Genomic DNA, 18,915 nt, shown 5'->3' with positions numbered 1-18,915 from the left:
GTTACCTTATGGAGATTCCCTTGTATGTTGTTTTTCCCTTGCTGCTTTTAATATTTTTTCTTTGTATTTAATTTTTGATAGTTTGATTAATATGTGTCTTGGCATGTTTCTCCTTGGATTTATCCTGTATGGGACTCTCTGCACTTCCTGGACTTGACCGACTATTTCCTTTCCCATATTAGGGAAGTTTTCAACTATAATCTCTTCAAATATTTTCTCAGTCCCTTTCTTTTTCTCTTCTTCTTCTGGGACCCCTATAATTTGCATGTTGGTGCATTTAATGTTGTCCCAGAGCAGGACTTTAAATATGTCCTGCCACTCCTTTCTGGCTTGCAGAGTTTCTGCTGAAAGATCAGCTGTTAACCTTATGGAGATTCCCTTGTATGTTGTTTGTTGTTTTTCCCTTGCTGCTTTTAATATTTTTTCTTTGTATTTAATTTTTGATAGTTTGATTAATATGTGTCTTGGTGTGTTTCTCCTTGAGTTTATCCTGTATGGGACTCTCTGCACTTCCTGGACTTGACTATTTCCTTTCCCATATTAGGGAAGTTTTCAACTATAATATCTTCAAATATTTTCTCAGTCCCTTTCTTTTTCTCTTCTTCTTATGGGACCCCTATAATTTGAATGTTGGTGCATTTAATGTTGTCCCAGAACTCTCTGAGCCTGTCCTCAATTCGTTTCATTCTTTTTTCTTTATTCTGCTTTGCAGTAGTTATTTCCACTTCCAGGTCACTTATCCGTCTTCTGCCTCAGTTATTCTGCTATTGATTCCTTCTAGAGAATTTTTAATTTCATTTATCGTGTTGTTCATCATTGTTTGTTTGCTCTTTAGTTCTTCTAGGTCCTTGTTAAACGTTTCTTGTATTTTCTCCATTCTATTTCCAAGATTTTGCATCATCTTCAGTATCATTACTCTGGATTCTTTTTCAGGTAGACTGCCTATTTCCTCTTCATTTATTTGGTCTGGTGGGTTTTTACCTTGCTCCTTCATCTGCTGCATATTTCTCTGTCTTCTCATTTTGTTTAACTTACTGTGTTTGGGTCTCCTCTTCACAGGCTGCAGGTTCGTAGTTCCTGTTGTTTTTGGTGTCTGTCCCCAGTGGCTAAGGTTGGTTCAGTGGGTTGTGTAGGCTTCCTGGTGGAGGGGACTGGTGCCTGTGTTCTGGTGGATGAGGCTGGATCTTGTCTTTCTGGTGGGCAGGACCGAGTCCGGTGGTGTGTTTTGGGGTGTCTATGACCTTATTATGACTTTAGGCAGCCTCTCTGCTAATGGGTGGGGTTGTGTTCCTGTCTTGCTAGTTGTTTGGCATAGGGTGTCCAGCACTGGAGCTTGCTGGTCGTTGAGTGGAGCTGGGTCTTAGCGTTGAGATGAGATCTCTGGGAGAGCTTTCGCTGATTGATATTACGTGGAGCCGGGAGGTCTCTGGTGGATCAATGTCCTGAACTCGGCTCTCCCACCTCAGAGGCACAGGCCTGACACCCGGCCGGAGCACCAAGACCCTGTCGGCCACACGGCGTTCAGAGGTCTGAACAGTGGGGGCTGCAGCCCTGACTCCAGCAGAGGCCTGAGGCCCAGTCGGTCCTTAGCAGCTAGCGGCAGCACCGTCTGCAGCCTCGGTTGGGGAGCAATAACCTCAGGCACTAGAGTAGTCCATTCACTGTGAAATTCCTCCTCATGTGTGGCCTTTTCTGCAGCCGCTGCTCTTCCTTTCCAATCTCTTCAAGATCTGTGGAGATCAGGGACGACCTCCCTCGTGTCTGTCTTTTAAATGTTCGCCTTTCTGATGGGGATATAGTAGAATCTCATGGGGGTGGTACTGCGTGTTTCTCTGATGATTAACGATATTGAGGATCCTTTCATTTGTTTATTGCAAGCCACTGTTAATGTTCTCACAGACCACTGGGAAGGACTCCTAACCAGTCTTCCTGTCCCTGCTTTGGGCCTCTTCAATCCCATCTGCCCAGTACATCTGTAGCAAGTGGTATTCCTAATATGTAAATTGGATCATGTTACTCTCCTGCTTAAAACCCATCTGTGGCTTTCTCTTGCCCTTTGGATCAAAGACCAACCTTTGATGTGTCCCCCGCTGCCCAGGATCCCTGCCCACCTCTTCAGCTTCATCTAGACAGCTCTGCCCCTTGTACTCCAGCCACTCTGGCCTCCTGTGGGCATTTGGGTTGTTTCCAGTTTGTGGCTAGTAGAGATAAACTCATGCCTTTCTCCTTCCCAGCATTCATCACAATTCTGTAATTACATACTGATGTGACGAGTTGATTGACGTCTGTCTCTGCTACTAGACTGTAAGCTTCATAGGAGCAACTCTTACACCCGCCTTGCTCATTATTGTATTTCCAGTGCCCTCCTGGAGGGCAGTGATGGTGTGTGTTTTGTTCCCCAATGGATCCCAAACACTCATTACAGTGCCTGGAATATCAGAGACCATTAACATTGGTTGGGTTGATAGTTAACTCTTGGTTGAATTGAAGCATTGTTAGCACAGACCACTGTAAAGAAAAATATCACCTTCCTGCTAAAAGCAGATGCTATGGGGCTGTCCACATGTTTTCATTTTGCTGGGATTTTATGGGACTGATTATTGCTCAAATTAGGAAGGTTGGTGACAGGTACCTGGAAATCTGTCCCAGGCTAAATGGCGTTCACTCAAACCTTTTTAATCTAAAACTTCTTCTGGTTGCACCTAGGCAAGTTGACTTTCATTCGCCCTCTTGGGATAAAAAGTTAGCCTGAGCCATGAAGGATGGAAACAAGAGGACACTCCAAAGGCCATAAGGCACCTACCACAGAGAATTAGGACTTTGTCCATTGTTGGCAAGCAAATTGATGCTGCTCATTGCAAATGGGTCTTATTTGCTCACTATCAAGTCTTATCTGCTCATCCGAGCAGGTCTTGCTGCCGTGCTACTCGGCAGCAAATGGGTCCCAGGGATGGCAGCTCCGTGGAAGTAATAAAGTGGTGTTTCGTTTTCAATTGCCTCTCATTGAGACCTCTCCGTAATTCCGATTGATTGTCCTGTAGCCCAACGCAGGGACTGACTGAGTGAGGTTTATCTGGGCTAGGATTTTTATCACTGTCTCAGGAACTGGATGATACACACAGCAAGCTTGGTTCACAGCTGCCCAGGGACACTGTCCTTTCCAGCCGGGGGCCAAGATCTGTGTGTGGGTGAGGGGAGAGGAGGCTCTTTCAGGCCTGGAAGCTGGTTTCTGGTGCTCTGATACATCCCCAGGAACAGGCCTGTGATGGTCTCCATCCCCATGGTGCCTTAGAATTCCCTGCAGCTTCAGGCTATGTCTGCAATGGGAATGGCTCGTCCATCCTCTAAGACTCATCCATGCACCTGGGCTTCCAAGATGTTCCTAGGGGTGCAGCTTCTCCACTCCTCCTGTGGCCTGACCTAAGCTCCGGGTGCCTGCGTCCGCCCAGGCAGAGAAGGTGGGTGGGGGGTAGGGGGAAACCATAGCTCCTTAGTCCTGAGCTGTTTATTGGTTTTACTTTTAGGAGCAGGGAGAGGCGGAGGTTCTGGGGTGCTGAGGGTGAAGCTGGGGTCTGGCAGGGCTCTGCACACCCCTTCACACAAATAGCTAAGGCACTAGTCAGAGTGTCTGCTCAGCTCAGAAGCCCCTGGCAAGTCCTGTGTTTAAAGGGCCAGGCCCCCGCCCCTGGGAACCAGGTCAGCTTCGTGCCCCCCATCCCCTTTCCATTTCTGTGACTTTTTAGTTCTCCTCCAGGCCCTGTCTCCTCTCTCCCGGCCTTCCGACAGCCCCGTCCCCTCAGACCCCTCTACCCCAGCCAATTGCCAATTGCCAAGGCCTGAAAATAATGTGAAATAATACAGTTTATCACCCAGAGGCTGCTGACAGGCAGCGCAGCCACCTCTGAAAACAGGCAGGGAGGGCAAGGAAATTACAGGCTGCACAAAGGAGAAAAGTTAAAGGGAGAGCTCCATAAAAGAAAGTGGAACTATTATGCTGCCAAATACCAACTCATTACAAAGCGGCCAAATAAGAGAGCAATACAGCGCTGCCTGTAATAGCAGTTTACAAGGGAACATTGTACAGCAACAGAAGAGACGCTGCTCTAATTTGCTCCGACAACTGCAATTATCCCTTTTATTGATTTGGCAACACATTTAATAGGAGTAGCCACACCTCTTCTGTTACAAATCATTAAAGGTGTTGAACGGTGTAATTTTAAAATTGTCCTCCTCCGGTTGTCAGTATGACAGCATAATTCCCCCTGATTTCGGCTACGTAAACACCGAGGCACGGTCATTTCCCCCTTACAAGGCCAGAGATGTTGTCAGCCTGGGGTTTTTGTGCAGAAACATCCATTTAATACATACCTTTTCTTCCCCAGCCGGCTCTCCTAATGGCAGTGAGGTTTGGTTTAGTTCCCGCCCCGCCCCCACCAATTTCTCTCTCACTCTTTCCCTCTTTTCTTCCAACGAGGAGGCGTGTGTGTAATGGGGATACTGGAGGGAGGGAAATAAAACAGGCTGTTTGCCCTTCTCTTGCTTCTCCGCAGCCTTAATTGCTACTTAAGTCTGGGCCCTGCACTTAGCATGCGGGAGGGGCAGAGCCCCTGGAGGCGCAGCTCGGTCCCCAGGAGCAACGGGTGGGCCGAGCGGCCCGCGGGGCGGAGGGAGGACGGGCGGTGTCAGGCGGTGCAGGCGCGGGGTCAGGGTCAGGGTCAGGGTCAGGGTCCTGGTCAGGTGGGAGGGGCCCTCGAGGCCAGCGCGGAGTCAGAGGCACTAAGGGCTGGGCACACGGGGTCGGGGGATGTCCAAGCCGGGCGGCGTCGTGTAGGAGACGCCAGCGTCAAGAGGTCGAGGGACCGGTGGGGTGGAGAGGCCCGGGGCGGGGGGTTGGGGGGTGGCCCTGGGAGGGTGAGCCCCTGCACCGGGGGCGTCCGCTTTGATTCAACCTTTTGTGCGGTTATTGGCCCTACGGCGTCGGGCCTCCCTCGCCGCTTCCTTCCCGCTCATCAGCCCCTTAAAGGGAGTTTCGTCGTTTTTGTCACCTCTGCATTCCCAGTGCTTAGCCCAGTGAGGAGACTCTCAACAGACATTTGTTGAATGGACGGAAATATGGCGCGAGAAAGGATGCTGAGGAAAGTAGGTGCGAGGGCGCTTGCGGAGGTGGGGTGACTTGTTGGGTGTGTGACCCTGTGCTGTTAGAAGCCTGTAGGGCTTGGGTGGGTGTGAGGGGTGCCTGGGTCAGGCTCATGTCCTCCAAGACCACACCCAAACCCTCTCCAGCCCCCTGTGTGTGGACTGTGTCCTCTTGGGTTCAAGTCTGCCAGGGGCCCACAGCTTCTACTAGGAACCAGTGGCCAGGTGCTGTGGGGTAAAGGGCTGTGCTTTGAGGACTCAGGACCCCTTTCCAGATCCACCGCTGTGAAATCTCGGGCAAGTTCCCCCTCACCCCCTCCCTGACTCTTTTCCTCTGTATGATGGAATAGGGTCCCGAGCCTTTCTGAGGGAGTGCTACCTTAGGTGACTTCCAGCGGGCCAGGTTCCTGAGCAGGTGATCAGAATGAAGTAGGCATCCTGGGAACACGTGCTCTGTGGCCTTGAGCTCCAGCCCTCTACCACTGGAACTGGACCTAAGCTGCAGTTGGAGGGATTTAAGTTAGACTGAAAGAATGTTAGCTTTCAGGACTGCATGGTTCCAATTAGGTGACTGGGGACTTGCTTAAGGTCCGGAGAGCCCCTTACGCTGCGCTGGGCCAGCTGAAGTGCTCTTGGTTTGCGGCAGAGGGATGCTGACCCAAACAGTCATCATCGAGAATCTGCAGAGGCTGGACCCCTGGCCTTGGCTCCCAGCACAGTTGGGGGGTGGGAAGCAGCCCAGCACCTACCATCTCCCTGTCATCTGCCCACACATCTGCAGACCTTGTTTGCCTTCATCAGGGCCTGGCTCTTCCCCCACCTGAGCCTGCTGTGCCCCTGAAGGAGAAAGCTTAGATATCCCTAAGCCCCACTCCCACATCCTCACAGGAGGAAGCTTTGGGTCTGCTGGGAGGGACCTCTTCGGTACTCGTGCACAGCAGAGGTGTTGGTGCAGGTATGCGTGCACGCGTCCACATCTGCGGATGCCTCTCTCTTGCTGTCTCTCTAAGTGCTTCTGTGTGTCTTCACTTCTGCCTTCCTCCTTCTCAGCACCCCTGGGTTCTCTTTGTGCCTTTTTCTCTCTGGCTCTCTTTTTGTGCTTCTCTGGGCCGCTTTTCGTCTTTGTGTTTCTTGCTCACTGTACTGTAATTGCTGTTTCCATGCCTGCTCTCTTCCACCAGACCGTGAGCTCCGTGAGGACAAAGAGCTCCCTGTGCCTGCGCATAGTAGGTGCCTCATACATTCCAGTGGAATAAATCAGCGGATACCTGAATCTGCCCAAGAATCCCTTTGTGTCTGCCCACGCCTTTCTGGATCCCTGTGACTCTCTCAGAAGCTAGTGTGGTGGCAATACCTGGCTTGTTCTCACGTATATGGGTATTTCTTGTGGTACTGTTCTTCCCCTTGTCTGTGTCTGTCTTCAGCTCTGCTGGTCTGCCTCAACGTCTCTACATGTAGCCCCCACATCTCTCCCCATGCCTGCTGGTCTTCAGCATGTCGAGGAAAGGGTGCTGTGGGCATTCATGTTGGGGGCACTGGGCATCCAAGTCTGCCACGTGCATGAGCTTCTCTCAGCCTCTGCATCATGAGAGGCTGTGAGCACCTGAAACCGATCACCTCCTTCTCAGCCTTGGATAGGGGGTGAGCTGTGGTCCTCTCCATCTCTTCCTCTCTCCGTGACCCCAATCACAGCACCTGCTCTTCTCTAATTGGCCGATGGCAGTGGAAGGGGGGAGGGAAGCTTGGTCCAAGGAGGAAATCCCACGAGGGGAGCCGGAGCCAAGTTATTAGCAGTTAAGATGTAATTGGAGTTAGTGAATAATCTCGTTCGATTCATCATGTATTTATGGCACACCCAGCTGTGTGACCTTGGGTGAGGTGCTTCACCTCTCTGATGAAATAAGACCTCCAGGTTTGCCAAGCACCTCTGGATTTCTGGCATTCCGAGTCCCAGAAGCTGGAAGGAATTTCTCTCCACTGATTCTGATAACTTGCTACTGTCCCTGTCTTGGAAGGCACTCATACTTTGCCTCTGAATTATTTGCTCAATTGCCCAAGTTCACCTTCGAAACTGCACTCTTTGAGGACAGGGTGTTATTTATCCCCCACAGTTAAGTGCCTTGCACACAGTGGGTGGTTTATCAGTTTTTTGAATGAATGACCGATTAAGCGCTATGCACTGTGATTAATAATAAAGAAATAGAATTCCAAGATCCTGCACTTAAGCAGCACGCAAGTTCGGGGGAGAGGTGTGACCCTGCCCTTGGTTCTCTGTGAACCTCTGTGAGTTCTTCAGCCTCTTTGTGCCTCTATTTCCTCATTAATAACATGAGGTAATAATAACTACCACACAAGTTACAGATTAAATGCGATCATAGGTATAGTTAAATACTGAATGAAGTGCTTGGCACTTAACTAGGTCCTTACGTAATATGTATTCCTGCTCTGTTCTTAAGTAGAGAAGAGGCAGTGAGCCCTACGGATATCAGAAGGGGAGAAATCAGTATTGGGTGGGGTTTGTTTGTTTGTTTTGTTTTGTTTTGTTTTTTTAAGATGTTGGGGGTAGGAGTTTATTAATTTATTTATTTTTGGCTGTGTTGGGTCTTCGTTTCTGTGCGAGGGCTTTCTCTAGTTGTGGCGAGCGGGGCCCACTCTTCATCGCGGTGCGCGGGCCTCTCACTATCGCGGCCTCTCTTGTTGCGGAGCACAGGCTCCAGATGCGCAGGCTCAGTAGTTGTGGCTCACGGGCTCTAGAGCACAGGCTCAGCAGCTGTGATGCACGGGCCCAGTCGCTCCGTGGCATGTGGGATCTTCCTGGACCAGGGCTCGAACCCGTGTCCCCTGCATTAGCAGGCAGATTCTCAACCAGTGTGCCACCAGGGAAGACCTGGGTGGTTTTTGTTTTTTTTTTCGGTATGTGGGCCTCTCATTGTTGTGGCCTCTCCTGCCGCGAAGCACGGGCTCCGGACGCGCAGGCTCAGCAGCCATGGCTCACAGGCCCAGCCGCTCCGCGGCAAGGGTGGGTTTTTTGATTGAGGCCGAGGAGTGGGGAATCTATATGGGTGGTTAGACACTGCTTTTTTGTGCCCTGTGGGCATTCTGGCTTCTGCCCCCTGCCCCCAACACACACAAAGATAGATAGCAGGGGCTCCGAAAGTATTTGTTGAATTAATGAATAAAATGAAGGCTATTTCTTTGCTGCTAAAGACAGCAGATCCCAAATTAGCCTTCTCAACGGAATCACCTGGGATCTTTGAAAATATCTACTTTCTCGCCCCCAAAATCCAAGATTCACCCTCATACATATACATGTTGATTCAGAATCTCTAGGCTTGGGCTCAGAATCTAGTTTTGTTTTGTTTTGTTTTGTTTTGTTTTTGCGGTATGTGGGCCTCTCACTGTTGTGGCCTCTCCTCTTGCGGAGCACAGGCTCCAGACGCACAGGCTCAGCGGCCATGGCTCACGGGCCTAGCCGCTCCGCGGCATGTGGGATCTTCCCAGACCGGGGCACGAACCCGTGTCCCCTGCATTGGCAGGCGGACTCTCAACCACTGTGCCACCAGGGAAGCCCAGAATCTAGTATTTTTTTAAAGCTATCCAAGTGATCCTGACGTGTGGACAATTTGGGATACCCTGGTTTAGGACATGACCAAGATTATATATATTTAATATATATTTGAAAATAACTGTTATCTGGTTTTAAGATACAAACACTAAACATTATTATTTGAACATTGTTTATATAAACCTATGTTCGTACCCTACGTTCCACTCCCATGTCTCCTCAGCTAGGCTGGGGGGTTATTTTCAGGGTAACATTGGGGTCAGGGTGAGGAAGGACAAATAATATTTCAGTGGGGCTTGAAGTTGGGACCAGAGGGAGAGCTTAGCCCAGGTCACAGATGTGAAGGGATCGAAAGGGAAGGCTAGCAGGCTGGAGCTTATTTGCAAAGCTGTAGACCCTGGAGCAAGTGACCAGCCCCACCCACCTCCTGGAGTCTCCCGAGAGCTCCTCCTGAACTGTCCCCTCCCCAGCCCTGGGAGGGACACAGGAACTGGGAAAGCAGCTTTACTCCCCACATCATGGCTTAGCCCAGTTTCCCAAGGAGTAGAGGGCAGAGGTAGGATGAATGACATAAATACAGACAGATGTGGAGGAACCACAGATACAGGGGGCCAGCTCTAAGTTATATGTGGATTAACCCCCAGGTTGTTCAAGGGTCAGCTGTAAATGGAAGCTTCTCTGTGGGGCTTTGAGATGTGTGTATGTTTTCAGCATATTTGGTTTATTGTGTCTGCTATGCTTGTCATTACAAGGCATTGCTTCTTCTACTTGGACATGACCAACGTCTGCTGCGTCCCTACTATGTGCTAACCCAACTCTGTAAGGTAGAAGTCATTATGATTTCCATTATACAGATAGGGGACGGAGGCTCAGAGAGATTGACCAACTGGAGTTCACACAGCCAACAAGAGGTAGAGCTGGGAGGTGACCCCAGTTCCCCTGACCCCAAGGCCCACAATTTCCCCCCATGCCTTCCTGGGAAGGGCCTCAAGCCAAGGGGTTGGGGATTTCACTCTGAATGTGGCTGAGCCCCAGCAGGGCTGCACCTGGCTGACGCCTGATCACTGCTTTGGTTCCCTCCATTTGTCGAAGGGATCTGGCTGGTGGAGCCTGGGGAGAAAGGACCAGCTGCCTGGACCACACCCCTGTTCGTCTTCTTCTGGGCCCTCATCCTCCCATCCTTTGCCTGAGTAGCCCCTCCTCAAGTGTGTGTCTGGTGCCCAAAGAAGCTCCCCGCTCTCTCCCGGTTTTCCTTGACTTCACTCCTCTCTTCATCCATCAAATCACTCAGCAAGCATTCACCCAGCTTGGCCGGGCACTGTGCTGGGCTTGGGCATCCAGGGGTGGGGAGGAAGTACCTGGCCCTTTAGGAGCTTCCAAGTAAGAGAGGGCAGTAGATTCAATGCCAGTACGCTGGGATTAGTACTCTGCAGGAGAGGCAAGGGCAGAACCAGCCTCCAACTTGGCCCTATGAAAACTGGGCTTTCCACATTGTGTGGGACAAGGGTCCACCTGGAATGGCTCAAAGTGGCCACAGCCTGGGGTTACGGTGAGCGCTCGGGGGCACTGGCTATTTGGATTGCCTTGAGGATGCCCAGCTGGTCAGTCACATGGGCTGCTGCCCTCCCTGGGTTGGAGGGGTCCCGCCTCCTCTAACCTTATCTCTAGGAGCCTTGAGAAGGCTTCTTTTTTTCTGGCTTATTTTCAGGTCCCTCCAAGGGATTTCTCCATTCACAAGGGCTTCTGCTCTTTCTAGGCTGTGTTCTTTCCTGAGTTCTGTTCTCCCACTGCGTGCGTGTGAAAGGGCAGGAGAAAGGGAGAAGGAATGGGTCCTTCCATCCCATCTTGGCCTTGCTGCATCACTGGTCTCAGGCAGTAGACGGAGAGCTGGAGCCCCCCTTTGAGGCACAGAGCCCCATTCCTGCCCTGTGCAGGGAGCACAATGGCACAGTGGCTACTGTAGCCCCTACCCTCAGGGAGCTTGCCGCCTGGCAAGCAAGTCATTTTGCAACACTTGAGAGCTCTCACCAGAGCCTGGAAGGAGCCAGGGGAGGAGAGGCAGGAAGCGGAGGAGGACTAAGGAAAGGCCTTGACTGTGGCAAGACCAAGGGAAGAAGCAAGGGGTGAATGGCTACAGCTGTCACCTCCCTGGAAGACAGGGACCAGGGACCCTTCAAAGGCGCAAGATTGCCTCCCCGTCTCCCCAACCCCCCGCCCCATCCCCCTCCTCCAATGGCTAGACCAAACCAAGTCTAGGCTGTGTCCCCAGTGGGGACAGCATGGGTTGGGGGGCGGGGGCGGTTCCTGAGGTCTCAAGGCCCAGGGGTTACGCCGGCAGCAGAAAAGTTTGTGGCGTCAGCCCTTTCCTATCTGCCTGGCCCTCATCCCGTGCCCCCCACCAGCCAACCCTCCTCCTCCTGTCCTGCACCTCCTCCCTTTTCCATTTGGAAGAAGGAGGCTTGCTGTCTTTGTATTTTAACTGTAGCAAAAAGATTAAATTGTTTACGAGCCGTGAGCCTCGGCGGGCTGGATGAGCCGGAAGAGACAAAGATAGACATTCTAATTCTCCCCTGTTCTCCGGGCCTCCGTCCCCCCGGCTGCTGCTAATTCTTTTATCTGCCCCCAACACTCCAGGCATTATGTGCATTCATAAAAAAGGGGGGGTGGGAGCGGAGAGAGCCCTCGCCGAAGCCAGCAAAATTACTGTTCTCTGCGCGGATTCTCTGATAGCAATCTCTTGAATGCTGATTACTTTTTTTTCCCTCTCCCGTGCCCCCTCCCCCCTTCCCCAGCACCCAACATAAGTTGGTCTTTAACCCTTTATCTTTAGCAAGCAGAAAGACACGGAAAACATCTCACTCAGTGGGTGGAAAAAAAAAAAAAAAAAGCAGGGAGTGGGGAGAGAGCGGGACAAAAAAAAAAAAAGCCAGCACGGAGAAGAATTACTGTTATCTTCCCACCAGAAGAGGAACAGCAGAGATAAGGGAGGCCTGAAGAATTAAAAGAAACGTAGCGTTGGGGGCTCTAAATTCATGCCGGAGCTGGTTGTATTTGTCTGTCACGGGGGTTCATAATTTTCCGAGGTTGTTTTGATAGACTCATTGTGCGGACTGCATAGAAAACTCATCAGCATTTGTTGCCTCTGAGCATTATTGTCAGAGGTAACTGCGTGTCTATAGACTGGGGGAGATAATGGCTGAAGTAGAAAGCAGATAAAGCCTGGGCCCTTCTCATTAAGGACTATCTCTGCCTCCACAGACCGGCTGGGTTTGAGTGACTGGGGCGGTGGCGGTGCGGGGCACATGTTATGCCAGCGGAAGGTGGCATCCTGATCGCGGGCAGCCAGGCGGACCCCGTGGCCGCGGTGAATGGTCCAGAGGGGCTCAGTGCGTTCATCAGCAGGGGCGTGGGCAGGGGTGCCCCGGGGGGCTTGCCGAGTTGCAGGGGGCTGGGGGGAGGGATTGCAGCAAAACAGAGTGGGGGGTGGAGGCAGTCCTGTGGTTCAAGTCCACATCTGGCACGGATGAGGACCAGGGAAGGGAAGGGGTGTGCCCGAGGCCTCTGGTGAGGGATGGGCAGAGAAGGTCCTTCTGCTTCCGGCGACTTGCACCTCGGTCCATGTCTCCCGTGCGGAGTGGTTGAGAGAGGACTACTGTCCAGGTGGAGATGTGGAGGGCTGACGTCCCCTGAACATCGAGGACCTGTGGGTCTCTCCCTTCCCCCTCCCTTTCTCCAGCTCGAGTGCCCACAAGAGCCAGGCGCTGTGGGCACTGCGAGCACGTTTTGCATGTAAACCCACTGGCGGTCCTCCTGGCTCCATCTACCATGGACCACCCTCCTTCAAAGCCAGCAGAGGGGAGTGGGCACATCTGGGCAGAGAGGCTCCCGAATGGCCCCAAGCCAAGCCCTGAAGCCAGGTGGGGTCCAAGCCGTAAGCCATACGTATGGAGGCTGGGGTCAGCAGAACCGGGCTCTGTGCAGCCTGGGATAAGGGCCCTTCTCTGGCCCTTTTCCCACTGGTGAAATGGGGATAATAATGTAGGCCGCCGCATAGGGTGGTTCTAAGCACTGATGAGATAATTTATTTAAGAAGGTCTGTTAGCACTATGCCTGGACATGCTAAGCGCTTCCTCCTTCATCCGGGCCAGCGTGGTGGGATCTCGGGAGAAGTGTCTGAGCTGTAAGGGAATGCCTTATCCTCAGGTCCTGCTCCCGTAAAGCTGAGGCCTTGGTGTTTCCTGAGTCCACCCCTCTCAGTTGGCTGATGGGAAACTGAGGCCCAGAGAAGGAAGGGACTGGCCCAGGGCACACGTCAGGCCCTAGGCAGAGCTGGACAAAGGCCCAAGTCTCACAGCTCGTGGGGAGTTGCTTTCCTTTGCAGCATCCTGCCTTCTGGGCTAGCCAGGTAGGAGAGAGCACTGGTGCCTGCAGCCATGGGGGCAGAGGGGACCCAAGGCCCTGCCAGTGGCCCCAGGGACCCTGAGGCCGTATCTGATGCTGTTCAGGTCTGCAGCTTGCTCAGAATGACCTGGGCCAGGCTCCGAAATGGGAGTGCTTCTAGCAGTTGATTGACCTCCTGCATTTGGTTTGGCTCAGGCCAGTTGAGAATGGACAGCGTCATCAGCGCAGGGATTTAGTGATGGGATGCGGGATGCAGTCAGGGCAGGAGGAGGGGCCCCAGACAGATATGGGGAGTGTAGAAGGTCTCTGGTCACAGTGTCTGCGGTGTAGAGAATGGGGAGCCACCAGACACAGCCTCTCCTGGTGTATGACTGAGCCCCAGCATCATCCACTTACTCTTCTGGGCACTTGGCAAGAGTCCAACACTGGGCAGGGGGTAGGTTAAGGGACTCAGCATCTGTTGAGCACTTCTTACATGTCATAAGTTTTATATTTATCTTCTGTTATCCTCACAACCACCTAAGAGGAAGACGTTACCATCCCTAGTTTACAGGGGTGACAGCTGAGACCCAGAAAGATGAAGTAACAGGCTTAAGATCACACAGCTAGTAAATCAGTGAAACTCAAGACTCAGGAGTCTCTGACTCCAAAGTCTAGGGTTTATTCACCCTGCATCTGCCTCATATCTTCCTTCTAGGGCCAACTGGTTCCCAGTTCCTTCCTTTCCTCCCCTCCCCTCCCTCCCTCCCTTCCTTCAGTGCAGTACTTATCATGCCCCTACCATGCCCTAGGCATGTGTTGGGAGGTGATACATGCCTCTGACCCTCTAGGACTAGTCCGGAAGACTGACACGATATAAATTCCTACAAACAAACAGTGTAAAAGGTGTGAGTGTGAGAATTACAGGAGCACAGAGGAGGGAGAAGCTGGCCAGGGTGGGACAAGGAGGGTCATGGGAACAACCGAATCAAGCCTTGAAGGTCAGAAGGTGGCCAAAGCGGGGAAGGGCATTCCAAGCAGAGGCAACAGCCTGTCCAAAGACCTGGAGGCCAGGAGGAGCATGGAATGGAGGCTGAGGAACAGCCAGGAGTTGGGGTGTGTATGGGGTGGGGTGCAGGTTGGAAAGGGCTTTCAGTGACAGGGAAGAAGACAGGGCTTTTTATCCAGTGCATCACTGGAGCCCCTGAATCTTCCAAATGGTTTGAAACTCTCCCCTCCTGGAAAGTTGGGCTCTGCCGATAACCACTTCTCTTATCAACCCCACCCTCCTCAGATGTCAGCAGTTCAATGAGGGACTGATTCCCGATAGCAGAGTCTGGCAGGAGTGGCAGAATGTGGAGTAGCAAGAACACCGCCTCTGGAATTGCCTGAATCTTGTGGACCGTGATTCAGATCTCCACGTTAAGCTGTGTGGCCTTGAGGGCCAGGCAGGTCATCTCCCTGGACTCAGTTTTCTAATCTGTAAAGTGGGACATCTATCTCAGAGAGTTACTGCAAGAATTAGCCCAGGATGGTGTAAAGTGGCTGGAGTGTTGCAGCCTTGAACCACAGGCCAGTTCTCCCGTCCTCGCCTCCCTCCCTGTGCGCTGCCAGCATTGCAGCTGGGACAGGGCAGCCTGGGACCTCTGTCCTTGCCCTCCCCGGGCAGAGCTCACGTGCAGGGCTTGCCTTCCTCGAGGCTCCAGGTAGCTCCATGGGTTTAGTCACACATCGTCTCCCAGTGACCAAGCACTCCTCCCACCCTTTCTTGCTTTTGCTGATGATGACATCCTGGCATCCGTGCCAACCTGCCCTCCTTGCAGAACCCCTGACATTTGCACTCCAGCCCGATTCTCTACCAGTAATACCTGTCAATCCAGCCCTACCATGTCCAGTATCCCTGGACATGGCCTTCACCTGCCTGGACCCACAGACTGTTCCCTAGAGCCTCCTGCTTCTCCTGACAGCCGGACCTGTCCCTTGTTCACATTTCAGTCTTGCTCCCTGTAACACAACTAGCTACTGGGAGGTCCTGGCCCCTGGAAGGTCCTACTGTTGCCCTGCAGCTTAGATTGGATGGAGGAGTAGATTTAGGCCATCCTGGTGGCCAGTGGGCTCTGAATGAAGGCGATGGCTGGGGCAGCTCGACCTAGTGTAGATCATTCTTGCTGAGAGTCGGGGGAGTTGGCTGAGCCCTGGCTAACTGGCTGTGTGTCTATGTCAAGTCACTGGCCCTCTCTGAGCCTCAGATTATTAACCTGTAATCGGAGATGATCCATCTGTAAAGCCTGTTCCGGCTGCAACGGTCTGGGATTTTAGCGGGGAAGGGCCAGGGGTCCACAGCGAAGCTCTGTGACCCTCTTCCCCCGTGGTGGTGGAGGGCAGCAGGGGAGCCACTTGGCTCTCGGCGCAGCCCCGCCCCCGCTGGCTCCGAGACCCGCTCCCTCCGCGGGATTTACAATGGGCTGAATTCATTTGCATGACAAAATTGGCTCGGGTATCCAAGTGTTGCGGGGAGACAAGTGGAACATTAGCCGAACAAGCAGCCGGGAGGAAGGTTACTGCCGACCACGAGGGCACAAGCCGCCCTCCCACCCTCTGCCTCTGCCCACCTTTCATCCGCAGGGGTGGGGGGCTGCCCCGGGGCGGTGTCAGGGGCGGGGGAGGAGAGAGCCGCAGGTTTGGGAGATGGCCACCTGCCCAAGGATCTGGAGTTGGGGGTGGAGACGTCTCCTGTTCCCAGGGTCTTTCCATGACTAAGAGGAGGAGGTTCCCTTTGCTATTGCTAAATGCCTCCACCCTTTAAATGGTTGCAAGGTTACTTCCTCACTCTCAGGGCTTGATAACATAGGCACGTTATGAACCACCATCAAAGCCCTCAGCCATCTATTCACTCATTCCTCCATTTATTGACTCATCCACACATCCACCGTCTATCCATATACCCATCCACCCATCCATCCATCCATCCATCCATGCATCCGTCCGACCATCCACCCTCCCACTCATCCAGTCATCCTTCCACACGCCCACCCACCCCATCTACTCACCCGTACTCTCACCCTCTTACCAGTCCACCTGCCCCCCCATATGCACCCATCCGTCCATTCTTTCATACATTCATCCATCTACCCATATACCCATCCACCCAGCCGTCCATCCACCGATCTGCTCATTAACTCGCCTATCCACCCTTCCATCTCTCTAACAAAAGCAGATATTGGACACTTTGTGTGCCAGGTACAGTTCTAGACATTTCTCTACGCCTCGGGTTCCTCATCTGTAAAATAGAGATAAAAATAATATCTACCTCACAGGGTTGAGCCCAGCCCAGAGGAAGTGCTATAGAAGGTTTTCTACTGTCAATATTAATAGACACGGAGTACCTAAAGGTAAATGAAACACAGTTGCTGTCCCAGAAGGAATCACAGACTTCTGGGGGGAAGAGATACAAGAAAATTGGCGTTACAGTCCCATAGGCTATGCTATTGGGAAATATATGGGACTTGGGGGGTGGGGGGACGTGGGCAAAGCTGGGGTATCCTATCTCATCTGGGACTCTGCTTGGGAGGTAATAGGTAGGGACAGGAAGTACTGTTATTAGTGTCCCTGTGTAACAGGATAAGGTAACAGAGTCTTAGGAAAGTTAAAGGACTGCCCACAGCCACACTGCCACACAGAGTCACCAGGACTGAATGCTGTGTCTTTTTATTTGGCAACATCCGAGCAGCCGGGGCCATGCTCTCCCTGGCCCCTTTAGCAGCAAGATGAGGCTTTCTTCCTCCCAAGTGGCATGAGCGGTACGGTGCTGTCCACGGGAGAAAGAGGATGGCTGAGCTCCGGGAGGCCACACCCAGAGCCCTGGGCCTGTTCTGAGCCCCTCACTTAAGGTAAAGAGGAACAGTGACCAGGGGACATGGGTCAGCTCATGGGAGATGGGGTGGGGAGGGTGTGGCCATCCATTTGGAATCAAGGCCTGAGCAAGGAGAGGACACTTGATCATTTATCACTACAGCGATGAGGCTCTAATTAGCAGAACTGCTCCCGGCCAAGTGGTCATTTCCTTGTCAGTGAAAGTTCGAAAAGATTAGAGAGAGCAGGGTGTGGCCTTTGGAGCGTTTCAGGCCTGGGTTCAAATCCAGACGTTGCCTACCTATTACTATCTGTGTGCCCCTAGGCAGCTCACTGAACTTCTCTGAGGCCAGTTTGGAAAATGGGACGAATAAACCTCCATCACAATATTTTGTGAGAATTGAGTCATCATCACCAATACTTAGAATGTGTTTTAGTAAATTTGCCTCACAACAAACTCATGAAATGGTCTTTTAATTTTTTTCATAAACTTCTAAATTTGGAATAATTTTAGATTGACAAGAATGTTGCCAAGATAATAGAGAATTCCCGTAAACGCCTCACTCAGTTTCCCCTACTGTTAGCATCTTACGTAACCACCGTACATTTGTCAAAACCAACACTGGGGGCTTCCCTGGTGGCTCAGTGGTTGAGAGTCCGCCTGCTGATGCAGGGGACATGAGTTCGTGCCCCGGTCTGGGAAGATCCCACATGCCGCGGAGCGGCTGGGCCCGTGAGCCTTGGCCGCTGAGCCTGCACGTCTGGAGCCTGTGCTCCACAACGGGAGAGGCCACGACAGTGAGAGGTCCATGTACCGCAAAAAAAACCCAACCCCCCCCCCAAAAAAAAACCAAAACCAACATTGGCACATTAGGTCCTTTAATTTTTAATGATCTCATCTTTGCAGATGAGCTTAGGGAGGCACAGAGAAGCTGAGTATCCAGCTCAGGATCACATGGCATTATGATACGTAAAATGAAATACACGACATGGAAAGCCTATTGAATGCCTGGCATCAATCCCGTTCCCATTCCAGAAAACCTGGATCGGGCTTGGCCTTCACCCTCTCTCTTACTCACTGGCCCTGGCAGGCCGGATCGCAGCCTCTGCATCTGTGTCCCGCTTCCCTGGGGACACAGGGAGACAGCCCTTGGAGAGCACTTTGTAAAGAGCAGAGATTCCTGGAGCAGTAAGAGATGAGGGCCATTCTGTCCAGACTGCCTGTCTGATCCGTGCTTATCAGCAGTCACACAGTAGGTACCCAATAAAGGGTTTGTTGACTGAACAAATGAATGAGTGAATGAATGAAGTAGAGGGCATTTCTCTTTGTGTAAGACATTGAATTCAGGCACTTCTAAGGGCTTTTCCAAATCAAAAACTCTGGAATTCTAAACGGACCAGCCCCCTCCCTGGCCAGGTCCAATGGAGAACTTGGAATCACCGATCTGTGTTCTGCGTACAGTAGATACTGAATGGATGAGGCCAATGCTGATATCTCTATCCACATTTTTCCTTGGTCTCAATTTCATCTTCACATATTTAAGTTTCGTTTTACTTATTTGTGTATTTTTTGGCACACTGCCTCAAATCCTTGAGGGGTATGTGTGTGTTTGTGTTTGTGTTGCATGGTGTGTGATACATAAAGGACCCAGGAGTCAATCACTGATGGTAACAATGGTGGCATGTGTTGAAGGTGAGGTGAGTGGGGGGCTCCCCACCTCAAGATTCTCAGGGGACCCCCTTAGAGTTTCTCTCTGGAGCTAGTCCTTTGTCCATCACTCAGCCAGCAAAGGTGTTGAGCCCCCACGGTGTGCCAGCCCCATCCTCTGGGTGCTGTGATGAAATGCCCAGCCTCTGCTCTCAGGAGCTCAGTGCCGGGTGGAGGGGTCAATGGAGGACAAGCCAGGGACACCAGGTGTAGCAAGAGTCACCTGGGGAGCCCTAGGGGAGGACCCTCCCTGCTCCCGCACCCACAATCACAC

The sequence above is a fragment of the Mesoplodon densirostris genome, chromosome 18 (assembly GCF_025265405.1).
Source record: "Mesoplodon densirostris isolate mMesDen1 chromosome 18, mMesDen1 primary haplotype, whole genome shotgun sequence".
NCBI lineage: Eukaryota > Metazoa > Chordata > Mammalia > Artiodactyla > Ziphiidae > Mesoplodon > Mesoplodon densirostris.
The sequence above is the reverse complement of the archived record's forward strand: the minus strand, read 5'-3'. Positions refer to the sequence as shown.